General features: G+C 42.8%; 1 protein-coding gene across 8 annotated transcripts in view; it reads left to right on the top strand.

Annotated features, from left to right (window-relative positions):
* The window catches only part of ZHX3 (zinc fingers and homeoboxes 3), a 125,149-nt gene that overhangs the window by 59,120 nt on the left and 39,564 nt on the right, over nt 1-26,465 (top strand). For 5 of the 8 annotated variants that reach the window (XR_005377860.1, XR_005377859.1, XM_038572320.1 and 2 more), the window contains exon 2: nt 1,330-1,447. The exons of 1 other annotated variant lie outside the window; for it this stretch is intronic. The gene's annotated coding sequence lies outside the window, so the exon portion shown is untranslated. Of the gene's footprint in view, nt 1-1,329; nt 1,448-20,620; nt 20,739-26,465 lie in introns of those variants that run through there. 2 more of the 8 variants (XM_038572323.1, XM_038572322.1) reach the window with 2 other exon arrangements.

The following is a 26,465-nucleotide window of genomic DNA, read 5'->3' as shown; positions in this document are numbered from 1 at the left end:
GGGGTCCCGGGATCGAGTCCCACTTTGGGCTTCCGGTGTGGAGCCTGCTTCTCCCTCCTCCTACGTCTCTGCCTCTCTCTCTCTCTGTGTCTCTCATGAATAAATAAATCTAAAAAAAAAAAAAAAAAAAAAACCTCTGATTTCAGCTCAGGGCATGATCCTGGAGTTCAGGGATCGAGTCCCACATTGGGCTTTTTGAGGGGAGCCTGCTTCTCCCTCTGCCTATGTCTCTGCCTCTCTCTCTGTGTGTCTCTCACAGATAAAATCTTTAAAAAAATAAAAAAATACATGAAGGCTTAAGAATAATGGTGAAGGGTGAGGAGGAACTACTTTGGTGAGGGTTTTTTTTTTAAGGGCAGCCTTGTTTACATTCACAGATACTTAGTTTTGACCCTCTCCTGTGTGCCAAAGCACTGTTCTACCCAAGGTTCTGAGAGCCTCTACTATACTCACTGTAGGGCCACTTTACTGCTAATGGGCATCTTGACCAAAGAGAATGCTTTGGGAAAGAAAGGGAGGGAGGGAGGGAGGGAAGGAGGGGGGAGGGAGGGAGGGAGGGAGGAAGAAAAGAAAGAACTCAAAGCAGTGGTTTTTCAACTGTTTCCTGAGAAATTGTAAGATTGCATGAAGTGTCTCTAGTGGTTTGTTGCAAACACATAGTTACTGTCTCATGCATGCATTTGCTGAGAATTACTATGTGCCCATCATTGGCACTGGGCAGAGTGAGACTACATCGGGGGAAGGGTCAGAGACAAAGATGATGATAATGTGGTTCCTTGGCCTGGATCTCATAGTCCAGACCATTTTTTGTACCAGTAGAATCCATGCCAGGAAGGCCCCAGGGCTTTGAATGGAAGAGCATCAGAAAACAGCACATTCTTAATGGTGTGCATTCTTGGAGTTGTAAGGCCACACGTCAGCTAATTTGCTCATCTCTGTTAAGCCATCTCAAACTTAGCTGGAAGATGGACAGGGAAACTCATTGGTGGAAAGAGTGTTAAAATGACTGATTTTATGAATTATCTAAAATTACAGATTTTATGAATCCTCTTGTTCTGATCTGTTATCAGAGAGAATTGAGTTTGCCTTATTTCTATTTATATTTTTTCAGTTTCTACTAGCATTTTTATAGTTTCAAATTGCTAGTTTGTGTTTGTACAACCTCTTTATGCTCTCCTTCCTCTCTGCCTCCGGCCTTGGTTTTTCTGTTTGTGTATAGTTGTGGTGAAAATAAATTAGGAAAGGAGATTGATGAGCTTGGATAAGTCTGCTTCCTAGAAGGTACTCTATCTCTTCTCACGAAGTGACAGTGTGCTGCTTCTTTTGCAGGGTGTGAACTGCAGCTGCAGAAGCAACAGGTGAACCTTTCAAGATGCATACAGGGCTGCAAGAAATGAGGGGAGAGGCTGGAGAGACCAATGAAGGGTCAAAGAAACTTGTTTCCTGGGTAAATAGTATGCTTCTGAATTCTAACAAGTTTCTTGCCATATCAGTTACTTTGTAACACCTAAGTCTTCAGAGGTATATTTAGTCTTTGCATTGTTGTTAAATATTCTTTATTTTCTCATCCTTTTGTTTTATTGCTTAGCTCTTTGATAAAATGATTCTCCTTTTCTTTATTAATCTAAAATTCTGCATTGAATATACAGGTTAGGTGATTTCTTAGATCACTTGATAAGAATGTTGACTGACTGTTGGGTATTACTAAAGTTGAGCTGTGTATTGTGTCTCTGTGATTTGCAGGTGTAGTTTGAGTGCAAGACTTAAACTTCTGTTTTATGAAATGAATGACTTGAAAAACTAGAACACTAGTCTGAATTCCAGTTATTCGAGCCGTGTGCTCAGGCTGCCCTCTGGAATAGGAAACATTTTTCAAAGCTAAATATAATACCAAAGACAAAGCAGACTGGCAAATAATCAATGTAAATAGATCTAGCCTTCACTGCTGAAGTAGATGTGCCCTGCTTAAGGTTTTTTGGGGTCATTTATTTATTGAGTTGTGAACTCAGTTTATTCTGTTATTAAGCCTCTTGGTTTGTGCTTAGATTTTGGGGGTTTGTTGTTGCTGTTGTTAAAGCTTTTTAAATAAAGGAAATGTATTGCATTATTTTTCATTATAAAGTTAAGAACTTTTCTTTAATGTGCCGGGTAGAAAGTTTTGGAAAGAAAGGGAGAGGAAATGGAGTCAGAGTCATTGATGGTATATAATGCTGGAAGTTCTGTGCACATCATCCTGACTTAGACAACTCCATGGCAACATCACTCCTCCACAAGCCTCGAGCCACACAGTCCATGGGAATGTTTCTACTATTATAGCTTCTGGAACTTCCTGGCTTATAGTGGGTTGCTGCAGGGCTACTATTAGATACATGATACCTTCCAGCATGCTCATTCTTTGAGTTGTAGGCTAAGTAAAAACTGTTTAGTAGCCATTTATGTGAATCCTCTAAATTGGAAATGGCATGAGACCAGCTTATTTATACACATTTTCTACTGCTCACCTTCACACCAGCTGTTCTAGTCACACTGATCTCCTCGCTCTCTCAGTCAATCCAGAAATGCTCTTGCCTCAAATCTTTTCTTTTCAGGGGGCCGCTTGGATGGCTCAGTCAGTTAAGTGTCTATTGATCTTGCTCAGGTCATGATCTCAGGGTTGTGGGTTTGGGTCCCAAGTTGGGCTCTGTGTGGAGTCGGCTTGAGATTCTCTCCCTCTTCCACTGCCCTTCCCTGATGCTTGCACTTGCTCTCTCTCAAATAAGTAAAATTTTAAAAAAGAAACTTTCCTCTCAGCCACATGGCTCCTGTCCTCTTTCTCCTTCAGGTTTCTGCTGGGGGGTGAGAGGGACGATGAAGTTAATAGGGCAAAGCCAAATTGGAATCACCAGGAACTCTGTTGTGTCAGCCTCTGCTCTTACTACCTGGCAACACTGAGACATCCTGCCTCACTCCAGCGGAGCTCATTTGTCCCACTCCATTCCTACCTATCAAGTACCATGTTTTATTTATTCTACATATTGTGTTCTTGTTAAACTTTAAGATCTTTATTTTTTTTAAGATTTTATTTATTTATTCATGAGACTACACAGAGAGGAGAGAGAGAGACAGAGAGGCAGAGACAAAGGCAGAGGGAGAAGCAGGCTCCATGCAGGGAGCCTGTGGGACTCGATCCCAGGTCCCCAGGATCACGCCCTGGGCTGAAGGCAGCACTAAACCACTGAGCCACCGGGGCTACCCTCTTTAAGATCTTTTAAAATTGATCTTTCACTTTTAAAGGCACACGCCATTTGATTCAGCAATTGTATTTCTAGGAATGTATTCACATCTGACCTCATACACGTATGCAGGTGTTCCACCTCAGCCTCTGTTGAACCCTGCTGTGTGCTTCCTATCTTCCACAGCACTCGCACAGAGACTACCTCTGTCTTGCTGCCATTATGTTATTGTGGCCACAGGTCATATCTCCCTCCAATAACTTGGGCAGCTGCCTGCTTCTTTGCCTAAATTGCAGTGTACTGGAGACATTTGCACAATAGCTGATTTATCTCCCTTCAGGTTTCTGCTTTTGAACTCCCATTCCTTTACATCAGTCTTTCTCTTCCCATTTGCGAATGTCTCAAACAGTTATACTTTTTGCTTTGGGTGTTTTTTTTTTTCATATTTAGACAAGTAAACATATAAGGTGGTACCTCTTCTAGGCTGCACACTAGAATCACCTCAGAAGCTTAATGAAATACTAATGTCTGGTCACACCCCCAGGGATTGTGAAACAGTTTGTCTGGGTTGAGGCATAAGCATCAGCATTTTATTTGTTTTTTATTTTTAATATATTTTTTAAAATTCCAGTATAATTAACATACTATATTAGTTTCAGGTGTGTGAATAAGTGATTAATAATTCTATAGTTACTCAGTGCTCATCCCTATCACCTATTTCACCCATCCCCCTCACCCACCTCCCCTCTGGTAACCATCTGTGTGTTCTTTACAGTTAAGAGTCTCTTTATGTTTGTCTCTCTTTTTCTTTGTCCATTTGTTTTGTTTCTTAAATTGCATATATGAGTGAAATCATATGGTGTTGGTCTTTCTCTAGCTTATTTCACTTAGCATTATACCCTCTACATCTAATTGTTGCGCATGGCACCCCTAGAATTTTACATTAAAAAAAATTTTTTTTTTATTTATGATAGTCACAGAGAGAGAGAGAGAGAGAGAGAGAGGCAGAGACATAGGCAGAGGGAGAAGCAGGCTCCATGCACCGGGAGCCCGACGTGGGATTCGATCCCGGGTCTCCAGGATCGCGCCCTGGGCCAAAGGCAGGCGCCAAACCGCTGCGCCACCCAGGGATCCCGAATTTTATATTTTTAATAGAAAATCCATTTATTGGGTTGCCTGGGTGGCTCAGTGGTTGAACATTTGCCTTCAGCTCAGGTCATGATCCTGGGTCCAGGGATTGAGTCCCACTTCAGGCTCTTTATGGGGAGCCTGCTTCTTCTTCTTCCTGTGTCTCTGCCTCTCTCTGTCTCTCTCATGAATAAATAAATAAAATCTTTATTAAAAAAAAAGAAAATCCATTTATTTTTTTTAAGATTTTATGTATTTAAAAGAGAAACAGTGAGCAGTGGGGAGGGGCAGAGAGAAAAGGAGAAACAGACTCCTCACTGAACAGGGAGCTTGGGGATGCCTGGGATGCCTGGGTGGCTCAGCTGTTGAATGCCTGCTTTCGGCCCAGGGTGTGATCCTGGAGTTCCCGGATCGAGTCCCACATCAGGCTCCCTGCATGGAGCCTGCTTCTCTCTCTGCCAATGTTTCTGCCTCTCTCTCTGTGTGTGTCTCATGAATAAATAAATAAAATCTTAAAAAAAAAATGAACAGGGAGCCTGATGTGGGGCTTGATCCAAGATACCTGGGATCATGACCTGAGCCAAAGGCAGACGTTTAATCAACTGAGCCACCCAGGCGCTCTTCTAAATTTAATAAACATAAGCCACTCCCCTACAATTTTATTGCCTTTCTTTATGTCCAGTTGTTGTAACTTCATGCATTTTTCTTTAATTAAATTTACCATAGTATCACTTTTAGTCTCTTTACAGAAAGTTTTAGTAGAAATATAAAACTTTTAAAGTAAAAAAGGCAGTGAAAAATCAGTTTCCTATTCCTGTTCCACAGGCAGGCAGTTCCCTCTCCAAGTCAGCAACTCCTGTCCATTTCTTAAGGTTCCTTCTAAAGTATTTTGATTTTTGCTTTCAAAATAACTACTTCCTTCCTTAAAAAAAAGTTTCTCCGGGTTTTTTGTTGTTTGCTTCTCAATGTTATTAGTTGTGCACTTAGTTTTTATTTTTGTTTCTTGACAATACTCAAAGCAATGTTTGTCTTCTGTTCATTGTCCATAGATACCTTACATGATGATTTTGTTATATTTTCTAACTTCATTATTGTCATTTCAGAACTTACCTCTTTCAAGCAGAATATTGTTGGATTTTGTCTTCTGTTCAACCAATCTTGAAGTTGCTATGACTTAACGTCTAAATTTATCCTCTTCGATTCATGGCTGCTATTGCATTTGTTATGTTTTCTATATATAATTTATTTCTTGATTTTTATATTTCTTTGTTGTCTCTGTTCTGTCTTCTGTTTTGGGGAAATTTTTTCTTCTTTCCTTTTAACTTTTAAATGAATTTTAAAGGTGAATAGTCTTTTGAGCTTTCTTATTGCCAGAAATAACATTTGTTTCTATATTTATTTACTATCATCAAAGCAAAAGCAGGAACTTTCCTTTTCTTCCATATAAGGAAACTCAGTTTCTCCCTGTCTTGGCATCCCCCTCTCCCTATTCCTTATCTCCCCCTCCTTATTTTTTCCTTTCACATTTTACATTTGTTCTGTGAGGTAGACTCCTTTTTCTGGGCTTCAGCCTGGTACTCATAAGTATTTTGCTATTCCTGATGCAGTGAGTTATGACCACTGCAGTGTCACTCTGAGCTGGATAGACGCTGAGGTAGGTGCAGAAGGTACAAAGATAAAGGCAGTTCTGACCTTGCCTTCAAGGTTCCCTTTCTGGTTGAGGAGGTGACACACATGCGGACTAACTTGATGGCAGAAGACATAATATGTCCGGTATCTTGGAGACACAGAGGGAGGGAGGGCGGGATGGACATTTGGAGAGTCAGCAAAGGCATTCTGGGAGCGGCTGCTGCTATACCAGGAGACCTTTGTGAGATGGAGGATAAAACACAAGGGCCATGACCTGAGGGTGCTCAGGTTTGCCGCCCGAGTTCATCAGAGCCTGGCTGGAGAGGACACCAAGCAAGGGGATTTGGTTCTACATTGTGAAGCACCTTGAGTGCCTGGCCATCGAGCTTCCATTTGGATGCTGTGGGCCACCTTGTAGAGGCTTTAAAGCAAAGGAATACTGTGCTCAAATTTGTTTTTAGGAAGATAAGTCTGGCTACGGTGTGAAGCACAGCCTGCAGGAAGTCAGTCCAGCGGCTCTGGCAGTGATTTGGGTGAGAGGTGGTGGGAACTTGAACAAGGCAGCAGCAGTGGCAATGGAGAAGAGAACATGAGGTGTTTGGAAGCAGTACCTAAAAACGCTAGTATCTGACTCAGGTGAGATTGGGAATGAGAGGATGACTGGGAGAGGTTTGTTGATCTGTTTTAGGGAGGGTGATAGCAGACAGTGGAAATATCAGCCAACTTATGGAGTGGGGTATATGGTGCAGAGACTCATTGGAGAGAGACAAAGATTTTATTTTAGGATTTGTTGATTTTTAAATACCCTAGAAGAGATCTAGGGAAACATATCTAGGGGCAGCTGGAAACATGGGTCAGAATGTCAGGGGTGTGGTGTGACGGCTGGAGATAAAGGGTAGGACACGCTTGCTCCAAGGTTGTCAGAGTCATGAGAATAGACATAAACTCACAGGTAGAACATGTAGACAGAAAATGAAAGGGCTTAGGATGGTCTCTGGGCAAAGACTGGTTCTTTATGTGCAGGAAATTGAGATGTACTAAGTACGTATGTCCATGAGACATACTGTAGTATTTGTCTCACACAGGGTGGTGAGAACTTTTTCAGACAGAGTATTTTATCTTCTCCATAGCCCGTGTTTGGAAATTATTACCGCTCTACTTTGTGGGCCAGAAAACTAAGACTCCAAGGCATCGCTAAGCCAGTAAGTGGGATTGTTGTAATGAGGAGTAAATGAACTACAACCTGAAGTGCTCAGAATGAACAGTGTCCACTGCATGTTGTGTGCTCTACTCTTGTTAGCAGCTCTTGTTATTTTTGCTGCTGCTGTTGTCCTGGGGGAAGATAGAAGCGATGAGGGCAGCCCGGGTGGCTCAGCGGTTTAGCACCACCTTCAGCCCAGGGTGTGATCCTGGGATCCCAGGATCGAGTCCCACGTCAGGCTCCCTGCACGGAGCCTGCTTCTCCCTCTGCCTGTGTCTCTGCCTCTGTCTCTCTCTTCTTCTCTCTCTCTCTCATAAATTAATAAATAAAATCTTAAAAAAAAAAAGAGAGAGAGATGATGTTTTCCTGATTGCCATTTGGACCACACAAATAAGTGATAAATTTATAGACTATTGAAACCTTAATTGAAAAACTAAAAACAGGTAAGTCCTGGGGGCCAGATAGCATTCCCCCAAGTTCCTAAGGAATTCAGCAATGAACAACTTTAACCTTGGTCCAGATGTGGCATCTGGAGTTGCAGATGTCCACTGTGTGGCCTCACCCTCCCCATGGCAGTGTTGGATTGCTTTCTCTCAAATACAGGCTTATAAAATTTTTATTTCTACCTTACTGAATAGTTCTTCCAAAAAAAATTGTTATTCAATTTTGCTTACCCATCTGCAAATAAAAGATGCTGGCCAGCCAGCACACAAAAGTGACTTGCCTGAAGTCCATTGTAGGGTTAGGATTTCAGCCCATGGTATCTGACTTCAGTGGTATTAAAAGAGGAGAAAAGGTTTACTGGAATGTATATATATCAAACTATAATGCTATCTTAGTTCAGAGTGCTGTTAACAAAATACCACAGACTCGGTGGCTTATAAACAACAGGAATTTATTCCTCAGTTCTTGTGGGCAGAAGTTGAGATAAGGTACCAGCATGGTCAGGTTCTGGTGGGAGCCCTCTTTTGGGTTGCAGGTGGCCTTTTTCTTAAAAAGTATCCTCATGTGTGGGGGGGGTGGGGAGAGTGAGAGAGGTCAGAGGTCCCATCTGTGAAGGTACTAATCCCACTTAGGAGAGCTCCACTATCATAACCTAATCACCTCCTAATGCCCTGCTTTCTAAGACTGTTACATTGGGAGTTAAAATTTCATCATGAATTTTGGGGTGGACACAAACATTTAGTCCCTAATAAGTACCAATCTCTAAAAGTATGGTTATGAGCTCTCCATAATGATTTTTTTACAATAATATTTTTATGAGCAGAAAATATAACACCTTGAACAGGAGTAATTAAGTGTTTGCAGGACAGAAATAATATGAAATCATATCAACTAATCTCTTAGAGTTTTTAAGGAAAGTGAGCAGACTTGTGAATGAGGGAGATAGTCCCTTAAGAAAGAACTTTCAGGGCATCTGGGTGGCTCAGTCCATTAAGTGTCTGCCTTCAGCTCAAGTCATGATCCCAGGGTCCTGGGACCAAACCCGCATCAGGCTCTCTGCTCAATGGGGAGCCTGCTTTCCCTCTTCCTCTGCAGCTCCTGCTGCTTGTGCTCTCTTGCTCCCTTGCTCTCTGTCAAATAAATAAATAAAATTATTTTTAAAAAGACAATTTGATTCATCTAAAATAAACTCTCACATGTTTATTAACTATAAAGGAAAGAAAAGATAGTAACTTTGTAGCAGAGAAACCAGGTTAACCAAATGATCACGGTCAACAATCACTGGTAATAAGAGCTATTGACATCATGAACTCTATGATATGCACTGAGGAGAGCACAACATCATTTCTGTTGTATTTTTGTCAAAAATGCATAACCTCAGGGGGAGGTGGTGAAATAGGTGAGAAGAATTAAGCAGTGCACTTGCCATGATGAACACAGGGTGATGTATGGAAGTGTTGAATTACTGTGTTGTACACCTGAAACTAATATAATACTGTGTTAACTAACTGGAATTAAAAACTTAAGAAAATGTGTAACCTCAGTGTAATCATGAGAAAACATGAGGCAAATGCAAATTAAGGGACATTCAACAAAATAACTGATATTCTTTTTTTTTTTTTTTTTTTTTTTTAAGATTTTATTTGGGATCCTTGGGTGGCTCAGCAGTTTAGTGCCTGCCTTTGGCCCAGGGTGTGATACTGGAGTCCTGGGATCAAGTCCCACATCAGGCTCCCTACATGGAGCCTGCTTCTCCCTCTGCCTGTTTCTGCCTCTCTCTCGCTCTCTTGCTCTCTTTCTTTCTCTGTCTCTCATGAATAAATAAAATCTTATTAAAAAATATTTAATTGGGGGGGAAAGCATGTGCCCCAGTGCTCACTTGCTCACAAGTGGGGGGAGGGGCAGAGGGAGAGGGAGAAGCAGGCTCCCCACTGGGCTCAGAGCCAGACACAGGAGGGCTCGATCCTAGGACCCTGGGATCATGACCTGAGCCAAAGTCAGATGCCCAACAGAGTCACTCAGGCGCCCCTAAAATAACTGACAAATATCCTTAAGTATCAAAGACTCAAATGACAAGGAAAGATCAAGGTTCTGTCACAGGCTGCAGTAGACTAAGAAATGACTACATACACTAGGGATTCTGGATAGGATCCTAGAGCAGGAAAAGGACATTGGTAGGAAAAATACTTGTGCAATTTGAAAAAGATGTTTATAGTATTGTACCAGTGTTAATGTCCTGGTTCTGTTCAATGCACTGGGCTGATGTGAGTTCATGTCAGGGGAAGCTGAGTCAGGGATATATGGAAACTCTACTATTCTTGCAACTTTTCTGTAAGTCTAAAAAATTAGCTGAAACTAAAAAAAGAAAACTTTGACAAGATTCGTTACCAAAGTTTTCTGTGTTCTCCCTCTCTCATTTTCTTTTCAGTAAAAAGCCATCATAGGTTAGAGAAACAATTTGGTCCTGGGTTAGAAACTGGCTTAAGAATAAGAAGCAAGCCTGGAGTTCAGTCCCTCTGAGTGGGAAAATGAGAATGAGCTTGCCACAGTGTTGCTTCTGGGCTTATTTTATGATGTGTTGAATTTCCCACATCCTTCTAAAGCTCTTCTGATGGGAGATTTTTCTGAAGTTTTTATGAAGCCAAGTGGGCAGAAAATTAGTGCAAGATACTGCACTTCTGGGACACCTGAGTGGCTCAGTGGTTGAGCGTCTGCTCAGGTTGTGATCCTGGGGTCCTGGGATCGAGTCCTGCATCGGGCTCCCTGCAGGGAGCCTGCTTCTCCCTCTGCCTGTGTCTGTCTCTCTCTCTCTCTCTCTGTGTCTCATAAATAAATGAATTTAAAAACCTTAAAAAAAAAAAAAAAAGATACTGCACTTGGAAAAACAAAAATCCAAACCAGACTTAAGAGTCATGAGTCCGGGGCAGCCCGGGTGGCTCAGTGGCTTAGCGCCGCCTTCAGCCCAGTGCCTGGTCCTGGAGACCCTGGGGTCGAGTCCCATGTCAGGCTCCCTGCATGGACCCTGCTTCTCCCTCTGCCTGTGTCTCTGCATCTCCCCCCCCCCCTCATGAATAAATAAAAAATCTTAAAAAAAAAAAAAGTCATGAGTCCAAGGATATCAATTAGTACTCTAGTGTTCTCTGAGTTCTCACTCTAGTGTTTGTTGCTGAGGCCAAAATGGGCTTGAAAATCAGTGCCCACCCAGGTAGAGATGACCAAACCTAAGCAGCCCTCTGGAAGCATATGTAGATGAAAGTCTCTCCTTGGTCATTAAGAAGCAGGCAAACTTTAAAGCCTGGTAAGTAGAAAAATCATAACAGATAGAGGTTTTTAATGTGTTCAAATGAAGACTGTTGCAAAGAGACAGCAGACTGGGAGTCTGCATGGAGTCTAGGAGGATTTGGACTCTGCCAGGGTGCAGATTGCTCTGTCCACAGTGTGGAAGATGCTCCACTGGCCCAGGACAGACATTTCGGTTGCTGCAAAGCGAGGCTTGCTACATATGCAGGTTGAAAGCCTTCTTTAGGAGCTCTACATTTTTACCTGATTAGGGATGGCCTGATTAGGGATTCTGTTTCTCAGATGCTTCAATGTAAGGAAAGGACAGCTCTGTGTGAGTGATAGGAGCAGAGGCTCCTGTAAAGCTGTGCCCACTCTAAGAATGAGGGGGAAGATCTAATGTGTCTCCATTGAGTTTGGTTCGTATTAACCAGTTCTGGGCCCACCCACTTAAGAATTTCATAATCTCAGTGAACCAAAAAATACTGTGTGTGTGTGTGTGTGTGTGTGTGTGTGTGTATATATTTAGTTAGGAATATTGTATTTCTGAACTTAGAAAGCTGGGGACTAGGCCATTTTCAGTTAACAAGTATTTTATGAGCACCCATTGGTGTGCCAGGCATTGTGTTAGCCCCTGAGAATATAGCAATGATCAAGAGAGTCATGGTCGCTGCCTGCATGGAGCTCACAGACCAGGAGACTGCACCTCTGAGTCTGAACCAGCCCACCTACCTCCCTCACATGGCTTGGTTTACACCAGATAAAAGTTTGCCCATATATAATTCTGGAATTTAAAAACCTCCTAATGCATATTTGTTTTAATTTCATTCCAACAGTGCTTAAAAGATGTTTTCATGTATACTTCATACATTTCATTTATGTAACTTTGAAGTAATATTTCATGCCTTTAATCATAAAGCACCATTTCCCCTCTCCGGACCACTCCCATCAGATTCTGATGTTGAAGATGCTTTGGGAAGGGCTCTGATTACTTATGGCAATCAGAAATATGTTTACCAAGGCATAGTGAGCGTGTAGAGGTGTAGTGTGGCCAGCTGGCAGTGTCCAGAGGGAGCCAAGTCTTCTCTGCTGCATAGACATTTCTCCCTTCCTGAATTTAATCTCTCAGGTCAGATTCCAAGTTGAATCTCAAAGCAATGAACCAGTTAGAGTGATGCTAACTAACTTGATTCCACAGCACTGTTATTCTCTTCCCTGGCCCTCCTTCGAGAGGCTGTGGGCTTTATTGAATAGAGATTTGTCCTCATGCCTTGAGTTGGTAAAATACTAATGATTAGGAATTTTTAGTTATCCTATTTAAAAAGTACAGTGAATAAGCGATGAACAGCATTTCTTATTTATCAGAGAAATCAAGGATAAGCTATTGGTTGACAATTAATTTGGAAGGCTCACCTCTACTAACCCGGTGGAGCATATAAATGGTCATTTTTTCAAAGTACTTTTGCAGAACAAAGTCTACATTCATTAGCAGAGCTTTCCACCATCTGATCCTGATCCCTTTCCAGCCACAAATTTTCCAACCCCCTGCATAGCTTCTCTTACGCCCTAATAGGCTCTGTGTACTTCATATTATCGCATCATCAAGCTTTCTCTGTTTTTTTCTGCCTTCAAGTCTTAGATCATCCAGTTCCCACCACCACCCCTTCCCCTTGAAGATGCCTTTGGTCTTCCCCTGGCATTATTTTGAAAGAGACATACTAGATGCCCCCCCCCCTTTCTTTTTACAAATGAGGAGACTGAGGAACAAAAATGTTAAGAATTTTGCCCAACGGAACAAAGTGGTGGAGGTGGGATTTGAACCCAGGTAGTCAGTTAGGAGTCAAGGCTTCTAACCACTACTTGATATGCTAGAAGCCCGTGCTCTTTGCTGTGTGCTATACTGGGATGATAATAGCTAGCATTTATCAAACACTGGCTTTGTAGCAGGAATTGGGCTATGTGTTATATGTTTATTATCTTACTTAATCCACATAGGGCTTGGGGCTGAGCACCTTGTAGTAGGCAGTACTACACTGTAAGCCTCGTAAGTGTTAACAGGTATATGAACAAGTGGATGAATAACAATAGGGAGAGGGATTAGGAAGAGAACTAATGTGTGTTGAGGGCCTTCCGTTTTTTTCCCTAGAGAAAGTTTTCCCAGTATTTTATTATAAAAAATTTCAAGCGTTCCACAAAGTTGAAGAATTTTACAATGAACAGCTATACACCCACCACAAGGTTTCGACCATTGACATTTTACTCTATCCTATCCCTTTATCTAGCCATCTATTCATCATATTTTTAAATGTATTCCCCCTCAGTGCTTCAGCATACCTATCACTATGTAGAGGTCATTATTTGCTTCTATTATTTTTTTCTTTTAAGGTAAGATTTTCACATTTCATTTTAGTTAAATTTTAACTGTACATTTGCTGAGTTTTGACAAAGGCATACACCTGTGCAACCCAAACTCCTTTTTTTTTTTTTTTTTTTTTTTAAAGATTTTTGTTATTCATTCATGAGAGACCCAAAGAGAGAGAGAGAGGCAGAGACAGGCAGAGGGAGAAGTAGGCTCCTCACTGGGAGCCTGATGCGGGACTCCATCCCTGGACCCAGGATGACGCCCTGAGCCAAAGGCAGACACTCAACCGCTGAGCCACGCAGGTGTTCCCCCCCCCCCTTTTTTTTAAGATTTTATTATTTTTTTAAAAGATTTTATTTGCAACTCAAACTCCTACCAAGATACTATCATTACCCAGAAAGTCATGTCATGTCCCTTCCTAGTCAGTGCCCACCCCTACTTCCTAGAGGAATATCTACTATTTTTATATTGTATATCGATATGCTTTTTTTGTAGTTGTTCCAGAAGAGTTTAAGGTGGCTCATTCAAATCCATAAATACAGCAAGAAAACATAAATGAGAACTAGGTGGAAAAAAGAAACTAAGGAATGCTAATTAGAGCTAGGAGAGCACCATGATATACCAGGCACATTTATAAGTAATGTATTGCTTAATCCTCATAAGAGGTATACATAATTATTTCCATTTTATAGATGGGGAGACACTATTTGTGTCGCTAGTAAGAGGGACACTCGGGAGGAGGTAGGGGGTGAGGTAGCTAGGTGATGAGCATTTAAGGAGGGCACATAATGTAATGAGCACTGAGTGTTATATACAAATGATGAATCACTGAACTCTACCTTTGAAACTAATAATATGCTATATGTTAAATAATTGAATTAAAAAAAGTAATAGAGATACTCTTTGACGCTGAAGTCCATGCTTTTTCCACTGTAGCCTCCCGAAAGTAAGACAATAGGTAAAATAAAGCTTCTTTTAAAAGTAAATATTATCCCCAATAATATGTGCTGAAGTATTAATAAAATATAGCAATGATCAAGAGAGTCACTGTATTACCTCGACGTGTTGGTAGATGGTGAAGGTGGGGTCATTACAATAGTCCTGCAGTATTTGCAAAGAGCTTTAAGGTTAAGGTTGGCTTTGAATTATCCTGTATGGCCCTAGAGATGGGCTTCAGTGTCCTCAGTAAGAGAAAAAGGCAGCTTTTCCAGAATTGGAGATAAAAATGGGAAGTCTTAAAGTGGTCTTGTTAGTTGTCAAATAGGGCCCTAAAACACTAGCAAGGAAGCAAGCAAACATCTTATATATGAACAAGTCTTGGTCAGAGCTTTCAACTTTGACTTTAATAGGGTTCATTTGTTAGTTATATTACAAAAGAGTACAGGTAATATTTGGCAAAAGTATTGTAAATATCTAATGGAGGGCCTGAAAATCATTGTATCTGCTACCGTCTACATTCTGTGTTGAATCTCCCTTATAATAATAGATAGGATGTAGAAGTAAAGGGTAAGAAAGAATTGAAGATTACTTAGAGGGTTTCTTACTTGAAATACCAGAAAAGGCATTAGGCCTTTGGTGGTAGGAAGGTAATCACAGGGCTTCTGGATAAAGTTAGGGAAAGACTTTGAAAAAAGACAGGGAGGAACCCTGGGTGGCTCAGTGGTTTAGCGCCTGCCTTTGGCCCAGGGTGCGATCCTGGAGTCCTGGGATCGAGTTCCGCATCGGGCTTCCTGCATGGAGCCTGCTTCTCCCTCTGCCTGTGTCTCTGCCTCTCTCTCTCTCTCTCTCTGTCTTTCATGAATAAATAAATAAAATCTTTTTAAAAAAACAAACAGGGAAATGGGGGTGTTTTATTGATAGCAACTTGGCAGTTTAAAATTGAAGAATTTCCTCCTCTGGGCTATGCTGTCATTTTCATTTGATTTTTTATAACTCCTGTATCTTTGATGAGATTTTTAAAAATTTGTTTCAGGAGAATTTGTGATTGCTTGTTGAATCATTTTTATGATTGCTTCTTTAAAGTCATTTGTAAGCTAATTTCTATATCAGATTCATCTTGGTATTGGTGTCAGCTGATTATCTTATCTCCTTCAAGTTGTGATTTTCCTGATTCTTGGTGTAGTGGGTGATTTTCAGTTCTCTTCTGAACATTTTGTCTATTATGTTAGGAGATTCTGGGTCCTATTTAATCTTTCCTTTACCGGGCAGTCACCCTATTTAGGTTTAGCACACAGGTTGGGATCTACTTTTGTGGGTTATGAGTTCCACTGACATTTCTTTTCAGAGCCTTTGTTTTTGCTATTTTGATCAGCTGGGTTTATCTGGTGCAGCCAGGGCTCTCATTGGTCTCTGCTGGTGCTGATAGAGGGATGGAGCTTCCCCAGACCATGCTGTCTGGTGCCTGTAGGTGGGAGTAGGGAGTCTCTATCCTGCTGGGATGAAGAGTGCTTCCCCAGACTGTTTTATTAGTGGTCTCCAGTCTATCTCTGTTGGTGCTGCCAGCAGAACTCCTGTTTTCTAATGGGAAAGGATAAGCCTACCTGGATTGTCTTCTGTTGCTAGGTTGGGGCTTGGGAAACATTGGGTCTTGGCACCTTCTGTTGGACTGGGGGTGGACAGCAGTCATAAGATGCTCTGCTGCTGTGCTGGTCCTTCAGTACTGGGGTCACTAACCTGTTGGCCTTCCTTTTTCAACCTTTCAGACTTCTCCTTTGGTTGCCTCTCAGGTTATTTCCAGGGTTTTAAGTTGTACTTAGCCAAGGAGGTTGGGGGAGAAACCATTTAAACCATCTTAACTGTGATGGTGTTCTATTTAACCATTTGTTTTTTGGATTATTCAGTAGTTTTAAATAGTTCTGTAGACATTGTTAGGGGGCGGGGGCGTCTTCCAACAGCCTGGACATCTGAAAGGCTTCCTTACTGCACAGATCCACAGGCCTGGGCCTGGTTGGCTGCCCAGCACAGGCTGTTACTCATCTGTCTTCCGCTTGCTTGGCTAGTGATGTCAGTTCTTTTTGTCTGCTTTAAAAGCAGGCATTTCTTATTGTTGTTGTTCTTATGCTCACTGAATAATGCAATAGTTTGTCACACTTCTAGCATGATTAAAACAGATAAACTATTGCCTTTGTAGAGCCTTTCCTTAGCCTATCATTTTGGTCGATTTTGTTTCTCTTTTGGCAAAGATTTTGTATTAAATTCAGCCACGCAATTGTATCTAATTGTGACCTAACTATGAGATATTTAATTTTTATGTGAACATTTCTGTTTCAGAGCTGCAAAAACAATGGCCAAGTTTTTTCACAAATTAGTGTGAAAAATGTTTTGACCTTTTCTACTTGTGAATGTGGAATTTGAGGTCATCTCAGTTCTTCAGTAAAATATACCTTAAAAAAAATCAGAGTGGGAAATCCTTTATATTAGAAGCAACGGGTCCCTTTGTATAGTTTACCATAATAGTTTTGCACAAATAATTTCAGGTTAAAATTGCATACTATTTATTCCCACCCATTTCCTTTATTGGCTGTGACACACAGGAATTACGCCCATTGCTTGACTAACCTTTCTGACCTTTTGTTACTTGGCTATAAATTGACTTGGGTCTTTTGCAAAAACACTGTCAGGGGGGAAAAATCTTTTTGTTAGAACCCAGCCAACTCCTGCTTCAGTGCAGAACAGTTTGTTCTCCTGAAGAAACGAGCCAGTTCAGTGAACAGAAAAACATAGCCATAAACTGGCATCGCCAAAAACTGCAAAAGCGATTGCCCATGATCATTCCATAGAGCAGGGAACTTTGAGGCTCGGGGGAGAAAAATACAGTTTTGAGTTACAGGGGGTCTAGGCAAATGTAATAGACACGTTAGAGTTGTAACTTCTTGAGGGCCTCTTTTTCTGAGCTCTGGCAGTTACCAACATTTGAACATTTTAAATGGGAATATGGGGTTCTCCCTTTGCCTGCTGTCTGGTTTGCAGACTGCCTGTGGAGCATATAAGCCCTGCACTTGAGTTGATCTTCCCACTAGGTCTAGGTTGAAAGCTGCTTCTGTCCAACAATACAGACATTTCCTGAGTGACTGCTCCATGCGACCCATGGAGTCCTAGGTCCATTGCCCAGGGAAGACCTTTATAGTGGGCTAGTGAATCATACAAAAACGTGGAAAACTGTGACAGCATGGCAGCTGCAGTAACAAAACTGTACAAGACACAGACTCATTACTTGGCAGACTTTGCTTCATTTGAGTGATGTCTGCAGGTTGTCTAAGGAGTTTGCCACATAGATGAGAGGTGTAGTGGGCAACAAGGGGAGTGTGTGTGAAGTTGAATGGTGACAAGACAGTGAGTGTGGGTGTCCACGTACTGTGAGCAGAATTGCTTGGTAGAAAGTATGAGGAGGGAAAGGAGTGGTGGATTGTGGAACTGGAGAGGGACGGGGACCAGTAAGTGTGTGTCTAACGTGCCATGCAAAGCACTTTGGAGTTTATACTGTAGGCCACGGGAGCCGTGTCAGGGCCAGAAGCAGGGGGTTACCCTGGCGGAGTTGGGGTGGGAAGATGTGGGCTTGCAAGGAAGCGTGAGCTCAGGAAGGGATGGTTGGACCAGACTGGGAAAGGACCTGGACACCAGGCTGAGTGGGTACACTCTGGTGTGTGGGGCATCACTAAAGGTGATGGGCAATGTGCTTTGGAAAGGCACATGTGGTTGTGATGTGGTGATGCAGCAGTACATATGAGGAAAGGTGTGTATGCGCAGGCAGTATCTGACACCGCCGCAGTCTGCACGTGGGAGGAGAGAAACCACACGTAGGGGCCGCATTGATGTCTGGGAAGCATGAGGGGTGAGGAGGAAGGCAGGAGCCCCGACACTTCTGAATTCTCAACATGCCTGGCAAGGATACCTTCACATTTACTACCTTGTCTCATTTCCCTGTATGTGCTGATAGCATCCCATTTTATAAAAGAGAAAACTGAGGTTCAGGAGATTAGATACTTCACCCAAGACCCATGTGACCTGTACTAGGAAGTTGCTGAGTCAGGGTTGGAACTCCAGTTTATCTGGCTCCAACCATAAAGACCTACCAGTTTTGCTCTAGCTGAGCCCCTCCCCGCCCTGGTGTTAGCCCAGTCTCAAAATGCCTGCATGCTCTCTGTAAGAGCTATATAGAAATAATAGCTCTACTAGTATTTAGACTTGAATATTAATGAAAGTACAAACCTATTTTGCAAGCCTATTTTTCTTTTTCTTCTTACCTGTCCTCCCATGAAAATATCAGATACGTGATTTTACTCCTTAAAACCCCACCATTTTGGAAGAATTGGTATGGGGGAAGGCCCAACCAAATTGGCAAAAAGTATAAATGGCTGAATATCCTAAAAGAAATGTAATTTTATAATGTTCATGTGAGTGTGTATATACAATTCATATTAGAATGATAAACTGTGGCTTTCAGTAATTAGAGAAACTTTTAGGACTAGTATGAAGTTGATGTAATTTTTAGTAAATGTTTGCTTTTAAAGATTTCAGAAAACATTTTTCAGGTAACTGTACTGTAGCTGAAGGGAGAGGTTTACTAAGTAAAAACCATCTTTAGTCAAGTCCCAGGGCAAATGAAGGATTCTGTCTGTGAAAAATGGATTCTACAGTCATGAGTCCTGGATCCTAGGATTGAGACCTCGGAGGCAGTTGGGAGAGAACCAAACACAAACCTAGCCTAGGCTGTATCAGAACTCTATTCTTGGTTAATGGATCAGCCCCTGGTTAGTTACCAGAGAGAAATACTGTCCCATTTGGGACTGGAGCCTTGAGGTTCCAGCATCAAAGGCTATAATTACAGAGTGTCGCAAGCTGTCTCTTCAGCATCTCATTTCACCCTTTTTTTGCTTCTCTAAGTAGAGCCAGAAATAAAGAATGTTTTTGAGGTAGAAAAATGCTCGAAATGTGGGCAAGGTATCTAAATGTGAAGCTAGGTCTGTATTATGCGTTTGTGGCATCACGAGCGTAAGAAAATTGCTGGATTTTTAAGAAAAAATTAATCTCTAATGTGACCGAGCTGCAGCACTGTAGCATGCTCCCCTGCCAAAACAGAGATTATATATAGCGCAGGAAAAGCCAGCCCTGCTTTCCTCAAGTGGCTGCCGAGCAGAGCATAGCAGGAGAAACACTTATGTAAGCGGGCGCGCTCATTAGTTGGGCTGTAAATTCACACCGCTGGGCCGAGGCGGGTTCTTTGTCTGCCTTGCATTAGCTCTTGCTTCCTCACAGCTCTAGGGCCTGTGCCTGGCACAGAAGGAAATGCTGGAGACGCAGAACCCTAAACACAGCCCTTGACAGTGTAGTCTAGTGGAACAGACAGCAGCTCCAGCTCACGCTGTGGGCCCTGGAGCCCAGAGGAGCCCCAGCCCGGAGGAGACTTCCAGCCATGCCCGGGGCCTCTGGGTAGCTGGGGAGGCCCTCCATCGGTTGCCTCCGTACAGCTCACTTTCCTCCACTGTAAAGAGATGATGATAACACCCATACTGTTCACGGGTATCACGTGATGCCATGAAAATCGCACGCAGTAGCCCACATGACGTGCCTTACCTAGAATTGGCACTTTGTGAACGTTCCTTTCTCTGCCTCTTTCCTTTCCTCAGACCCCCAGACCAGTTCCACCTGGTTTTCTCCTTACTGAGGAACATGGACACCTTTGTGAACTCTATCAGGCTCTCACCCTCTCACCTCGGGGTGCTCCAGTCCGCACCGCTTCCTTTTCCTCCCTGGCTCCCAGGAGTGGGTATCCCAGGTGCTTTGGCCTAGCCTGGGCAGCCGCAGCCCAAGGGGAGAGTGCGGGCAGGGGAGGTGGCCACTGAAGGCTCAGGCACAGCTGACATTGTGGTCATAGCCACCTCATACATGGGCATCTCACACACTAGTGGTTCTCCTCATCCGGGTCCTCTCAGATCCTCCTCCCTGGGTGTTTCTCTCTTGTTTCAGGTTACTGAAAGGAGAGAAGACTGAAGATTTGCCCTTGCCAAGTTGCCTAGATCTAGAATCCTTTCTCTCGTCCTGCAGACGTTTTGCTCCCAGCCCGGGTCCAGCTGGGCATTCTTCAAAGGGACTCCATGGTGGGATCACTTTTGGCTCCATTTGTCCAAGTGTTGTCAGAGTCCATACCTGGGGGAGTTGATGAAAGGACACTGGGGCTCTCTGCTTCCTTTCCTATGTGGTTCATAGTTCCCCCTTCCTATTGTCCAGGCCCCAGTGGCTGCCACACCTTCATCTAAGGTAGTGGTGCTTGGCAGGACACAATTGGCAGTGTCCACAGACCTTTTTGATTGTTACAACAAGGGGGTGGGGCAGGAGGTGCTGTAGGCACCTGGTGGGTAAAGGTCAGAGACATTGCTAAATATCCTACAATACACAGGACAGCCCTCTAGAACAAAGAATTGCCTGGTCTAAAGCGTCTGTACCAAGGTTGAGAAACCCTGATCTAAGGGATTTCCCATACAAGGTAGGTTGGTTCTCTCTCTCTCTTTCTTTCTTTTTTAAAGATTTATTTATTTATTTGAGAGACAGCAGGAGCAGGGGGAGATGGAGGGGAGGGGCAGAGGGGAGCAGCAGACTCCTCACTGAGCAGGGAGTCTGCCGCCCGCCCCCCATCCCAGGACCCCAGGATCATGGCCTGAGCTGAAGGCAGACGCTCAACCGACTGAGCCACCCCAGCGCCTTATGAACTTCTTTTTGCTTGTCTACCTCTGTGTCTGTCCTGGGGGTCTATTGTTAACCTCAAAAGCTCCTCCTCCCTGGTAGGTGGCCTTACCGCTCTGAAGTTTTTCTTCACCCTGCTCAGTCAGAGCAGGTCCTCACCTTCAGGTTTCCAGACTGCTTGTCTGTCTGTTGCAACACCTAATCACCCTTTGCCTTCTGAAAGTCCCCTTCAACTTGGCTTGTTCTTTTTTTCTTGAAGCAAAAATAAGAGCTTGGTCCTAATGAGGATGACCATCCAAACTCCAGTTTATAGAATAATAGTATTCCAAGGCCCCACATCTTTTGCACTAGGAGAGTCCGTGATACAACATGGAATGAACACTGGACTTGACATTAGGGGATTCAGTCTAATAGCTAACTATAACATTCCAGCTCTGTGACAATAGACAGAACTTCCCTGAGTTTCAGCTTCTACACAAGTAAGATCAAGATAATGTCTATTTCCTAGGATTATTTGAGGCTGTGAGATGTTAGCACAGAGCCTGTCACACAGTAGTCCATCAAATGTAGGTTGAGGCTGAAAAATAAATCTAAGGTCCCTGATGTGACCCTGAAAACCGAATTGTTTCCCTTTGCCTTGATAGCAGCAATCTTAATTCCGGGTAGCACCTCACCATTACACCTGTGAGAATACATAGAGGCCCTACTGGCGTTGGGCCAGTAGCACATCTTTTTCGTCGTGAAAGTACTAGAGTGCTGAAATGTTCACCTGTTTCTCCTGAGTCATTGGCTCCTGACTTCCCACTGCTTTGATAAGGAGCTGTTTCTCTCTCTCGGAACACTGGGGCCCTAGAACCATATCCTGAAGGTTGGGAGGTCTCCCTGACCTGGGTAGGCAGGTCAGCTGCCTTGTAAGGAGGCTGCTGAGGCATGAGAGGGACACTTCATCCATCCATTCGCTCCCACGGCTTCTTGGTACATGGAGACCAGCACAGAGGAAGTAGTAGTACGTTTTGTTCACACGTTATATTACATTTACCTTTTTCCCACAGTGCTGAGAGGTTAGTGAAAATTGATCCCATGTGCAAAGGCATTTGTCATATATTCCTAGGGCCAGGGTTATAAAAACCATCTAAATATCCAAACAGTGGAAATCCCTTCTAGTATTTGCCCAGAGAATTTAAAACTTACTTCTTCTATGTATGGCCTTATCTCTAGAACAGAGAAGTAGTCTGTGCATATCAAAGAAAGAACTGATTCCATCCTTGACAATAGCTAAAAAACATCCTAAGGCCTGCAGAAATGTCATCGGCCGTCCATTTTTATCAGTGGTTAATAATCAAGAAATGTTACATGAGTAGGTCATGAGTCAGAGGCCAGGGGATGGATGGTGTATGATCAGCTGGACATCAGTATCTATAGGGCTCACATAACAGCGGCTTATGATGGCTCCGTCTAACATGACATGCCTTCTTTGGTTTCCTCTGAATCCAGGGGCACTTAACCCTACATCCCAAGACTTAGCTCTTAACTCTAGTATACTTTCTTATGCTGTTCACTCTTACAGGATGTTTGTGTCTGTTTTCTTGCCAACCAGATGTGCCATAGGTTATGAGTGTAGCTCTGGAGTCAGGAAGACCTGGATTTGAATCCCAGCTGTTGCCTATTGCTTGTGTGACCTGAGTGAAGTTATTTAGCTGTTCAACTTTGGTTTCTGAGTAAATTGATTGATGATACTTAGCTCATAGGATTGTTTCAAGGATTAAATTAAATGAGGAAATAAATGGGAAGCAGTTGGCACAGTGCCTAACAGTAATTTTTTTTCGGCCGGTGGTGGTGGTGGTGGTGTGGTTCTTCTCCTTGAGGGCAGAGACATTGTGGATTTGCACTCTCCCATTTCTACTGTATTTCTTAGCATGGAGCTGAGCATTTCATAGTACTCAGGTATTTTTTATTTGAAATAAGTGACAGTGTACACATCTGTATACAAACATGCTCAAGTAGGTAATCTGATAATAACAGTAACTTAAAAACCTCTAGCAGTCATGTTTTAAAATTGGTCTGGCTCATTCTTAGAAATTTGGTACACAAGGAGGGGTCTAAGATAAATCAGTGCCTACTTTTTATAGTAAGTTAGATCATTTCATCTCAGCCCTTTTGCTTGGTTAGGATTTACTGAGATGTCCTCTGCCTTCTGGAGGATCAGTGTATAGAATAGCTGTTTGTGTTGTACGGTATCTTTCCAAATTTAGCCTACTTCCTCACCTTTGCCCATTTCCCCTTAAAAAGAGTTCTGAGACATGTTTCTCCTTGAGTTTACCTCCAAGAGACTTTGTCTCCATGTAAGAGTGAATGTCCATCTTTGTTAAATAATAGAGTGCACTCAAAATGCATTTTCAAGTTTGCCCTTGATACTAGGGATCTCCGAGTCAAATACAGTACCAGGTGAGATGTGGAGAACATTGTAATTTTCCCTGTCTCTCTAGCACTCCCTTCCATAGTAAACAGACAATATTTGTTTTTGTCTTCCAGTAAAGAGGGCTCAGTCCCACCCTCAGCTCCAGGGATGGGTCTTGATTGTGTAAACGCAGTCAGGTAACCCCTCGAATGTGCTGCAGTGATTAACCCAGCGGCAGTCAGTGCCAAGGTTTAGTGCCAGGCATATGACTCAGCTCAGGACATCAGAATGTTTGCTAAGGATTTGGTAAGAAAGCTCCTCAGTGTTTTGAGAGGCCTTCCCAAAGCCAGTCCTCTCTGTGTCCTTCTAGATGGTGTGGGACATGGAGCCTGGGACTGCCACATCCATCTTACTTTATTTTTTTTAAGATTTTATTTATTTATTCATAGAGATGCAGAGAGAGAGAGAGAGAGAGAGAGAGAGAGAAGCAGGCTCCATGCAGAGAGCCCGACGTGGGACTCGATCCTGGGACTCCAGGATCATGCCCTGGGCTGCAGGTGGCGCTAAACCGCTGCGCCACCGGGGCTGCCCCCATCTTACTTTAATTAGGGAAATATTCGTAGGATGCAGCTAATAACAAAGTAGAGAGAAAAGAAAGGCCCTTGTTTTCGTTGTAGAGCAGTGGTATCAAACCCAACCTCTGGACTTCCCGTTACCTGTGCCACTAAACTTCCTTCATGATGTAAGCCATTTGAGTTAGTGGATTTCATTACTTGTACCTTAGAATCCAAATGGCACTTGGTAGCTTTAATTCTGTATATGTTAGTGATTCTAATCTATGGACCACGACAGTACCTTGGAGGAGGTGGGGGAACAGGGGTTAGAGTGCCTCATCTTGGCAAAGCATGAATTGCTTATAGATTTCTGCAAATTAAGGAAATGTCTTGTGTATGTATTAGTATTTTTCAAATTTATCTGAAGATTTTGATTAACGAAATACAAAGTTAGGAAAACTGAATGTATAAATTCCTGTCGTGTTTTCGTATTGAATAGATGTCAAAATGGTAATGTAAATTTCTGCAAAAATGTTTTTTTGGTAGAGAAGGCATTGCTTGGGTGTTTCCTTTTTCTTCTTTCCCTCTTTCTAGTTCCTTCTCTGAATCCTTTATTACCCTTTTTTCCCTCCTATTTAGTCTTGTTATCTCAACTTTTGTTAGAAATAGTTGAAATATAAATTCTAATTAATTTAGATGTCTACATTAAGATTCAGCTCAGCTTTTCAGACCCTGCACCTGTCAGCTCTACACACAGGCAAACAAATACAGGGTATTGAGTGCTTTAGTATCAAGGGAACTGAACTGAAGTTCAGTCTCATGCAACAAATTGGGTCTTGGATGGGAACACATCATTATGGCCCCCTTGTTTCTGCTAGTAAAGAAGGACACTGCAGGTGAACTCCTGTAACCAGTGTGTTTAATAGATACCCACTGTGTACATATCATTATTGCTGAGGCTGAGTGGTCCTCCACAGAGCCCTTACCTCAGATCTTGCAGTTTGAAAAGACATGTGCGCTAGATACTATATGAGCTAGGGCTATTTTTATAGAAAAATATATCAATGGACTATTCTGGAACGTTTTAGAATTACTCTACCAGAAGAGCACTCTGGAACCTTGTGTTTGATAAATGTCAATCGCTGCTCTTATGAAATATGCTCTTTGCTATTGCTCAGATGCTCTTTTCTTCACCTTCTCTATGTTGCCACAGATTCTTGACCAGTAGTTCCTAGCTTTTTCTTTTTAACCATATACAATGAGTTTTTGACATAGAACCAAAATTTTGACATCCCTCCCAGCCATGCACACACAGGTACACACACAGAATTTGTTGCAAGTAGAACATAGCAATAATTCATAACTATAACTCTCTCATGGCAAAGAAGCTTCTATTGGCCTGGCATTGGTATAAGCAAGCTAGCTGAACCCTATTCATTTCTTCTTATTAAATAAAGTATAGCTGAATGCAAGGGAGAGAGAATACTGAATGCAAGGGAGAGCGACTTAACATAAGGACAACCTTAAATTGTCTCCTAATTTGTTCAAAACAAAACAGAACTTACCAACTCTGGTATTTCATGTCAGCAGTGACGTAGGCTTACTGAGATCCCCAGTATTTGCCTGGCCCGATGTGCTGCTTCTAGAAGGCCAGGCTGAGACCGCCAGCTGGCTATGGAGCCCTTATTCTAAGACTGTGCTGCCACTTTCTTGTGACACTAGAGTCAGAACCAAAAGGGGCTTGCTGCCAGTAACCCGAAGGGCTGTATTCAAGCACTGACCTATTTTTACACTGTAATCGGGTTGGGTTTCTCTTTTTCCTCGCGACGCAGGACTGGCTCATTCTTTGGAGTGCTTGAGAAGCCAATTCTCTGGTACTACTTTGGCTTGGTTGTTTATCAGTTTGACATAGGCCACTCTTGACTGGGGACAGGAATATCTACCCCCTTCTCCCAGTGGGAGGATGGGGATTGGTTTATGAGGGTAAAATGAAAGGATAGGAAAACACGAACCAGGTGAGGATGGGTAGTTTATGAGGAGAGGCAGAACAAAGTGAACTTGACACTGGAAAGTGTTTGGGATTACAGGTCCAGAGCTCTGCTCTTTACATCCTAATCATGCATATGGACGCATTTACTCATCACATTTTGCTTCAGCTCCGTCTGTGCTGAGTGATAGAGGTACAGTGATAAGAAGATACAGCCCTTGCCTCAGCCCACAGTTTCCTGGGGGAGGGAGCTGGTTCCACAGTTATAGCACATCATCGCCGGTGCTACAAGGGAGCTGAGCTCAAGCAAGGCTCCTGGCTTGTTGGGCAGGAGCTTCCCAGCCAGGCAGGCCCCCTTGTCTCCTAGTGCTTTCCACTCTGGCCTGCTCATACCTCCATCAGGCCAGGGCCCAATCTGCATCATTTTTGTTTGTTTGTTGGTACTTAGATATGTGTAGAGGTCAGCTTATTCTGGTGCATTTCTCATGTCTCATGTCTCCTCAAGGAAGCCTTCAAGACAGGCGGGGAAGTGTGTTCTATGGCCCTGTTCTCCCAGTGGTGACCTGCTTGGGGGATGCCTTCTCACCCTGT

Source organism: Canis lupus, chromosome 24, assembly GCF_011100685.1.
Source record: "Canis lupus familiaris isolate Mischka breed German Shepherd chromosome 24, alternate assembly UU_Cfam_GSD_1.0, whole genome shotgun sequence".
In the NCBI taxonomy this organism is placed as follows: domain Eukaryota; kingdom Metazoa; phylum Chordata; class Mammalia; order Carnivora; family Canidae; genus Canis; species Canis lupus.
The sequence above is the reverse complement of the archived record's forward strand: the minus strand, read 5'-3'. Positions and strand labels throughout refer to the sequence as shown.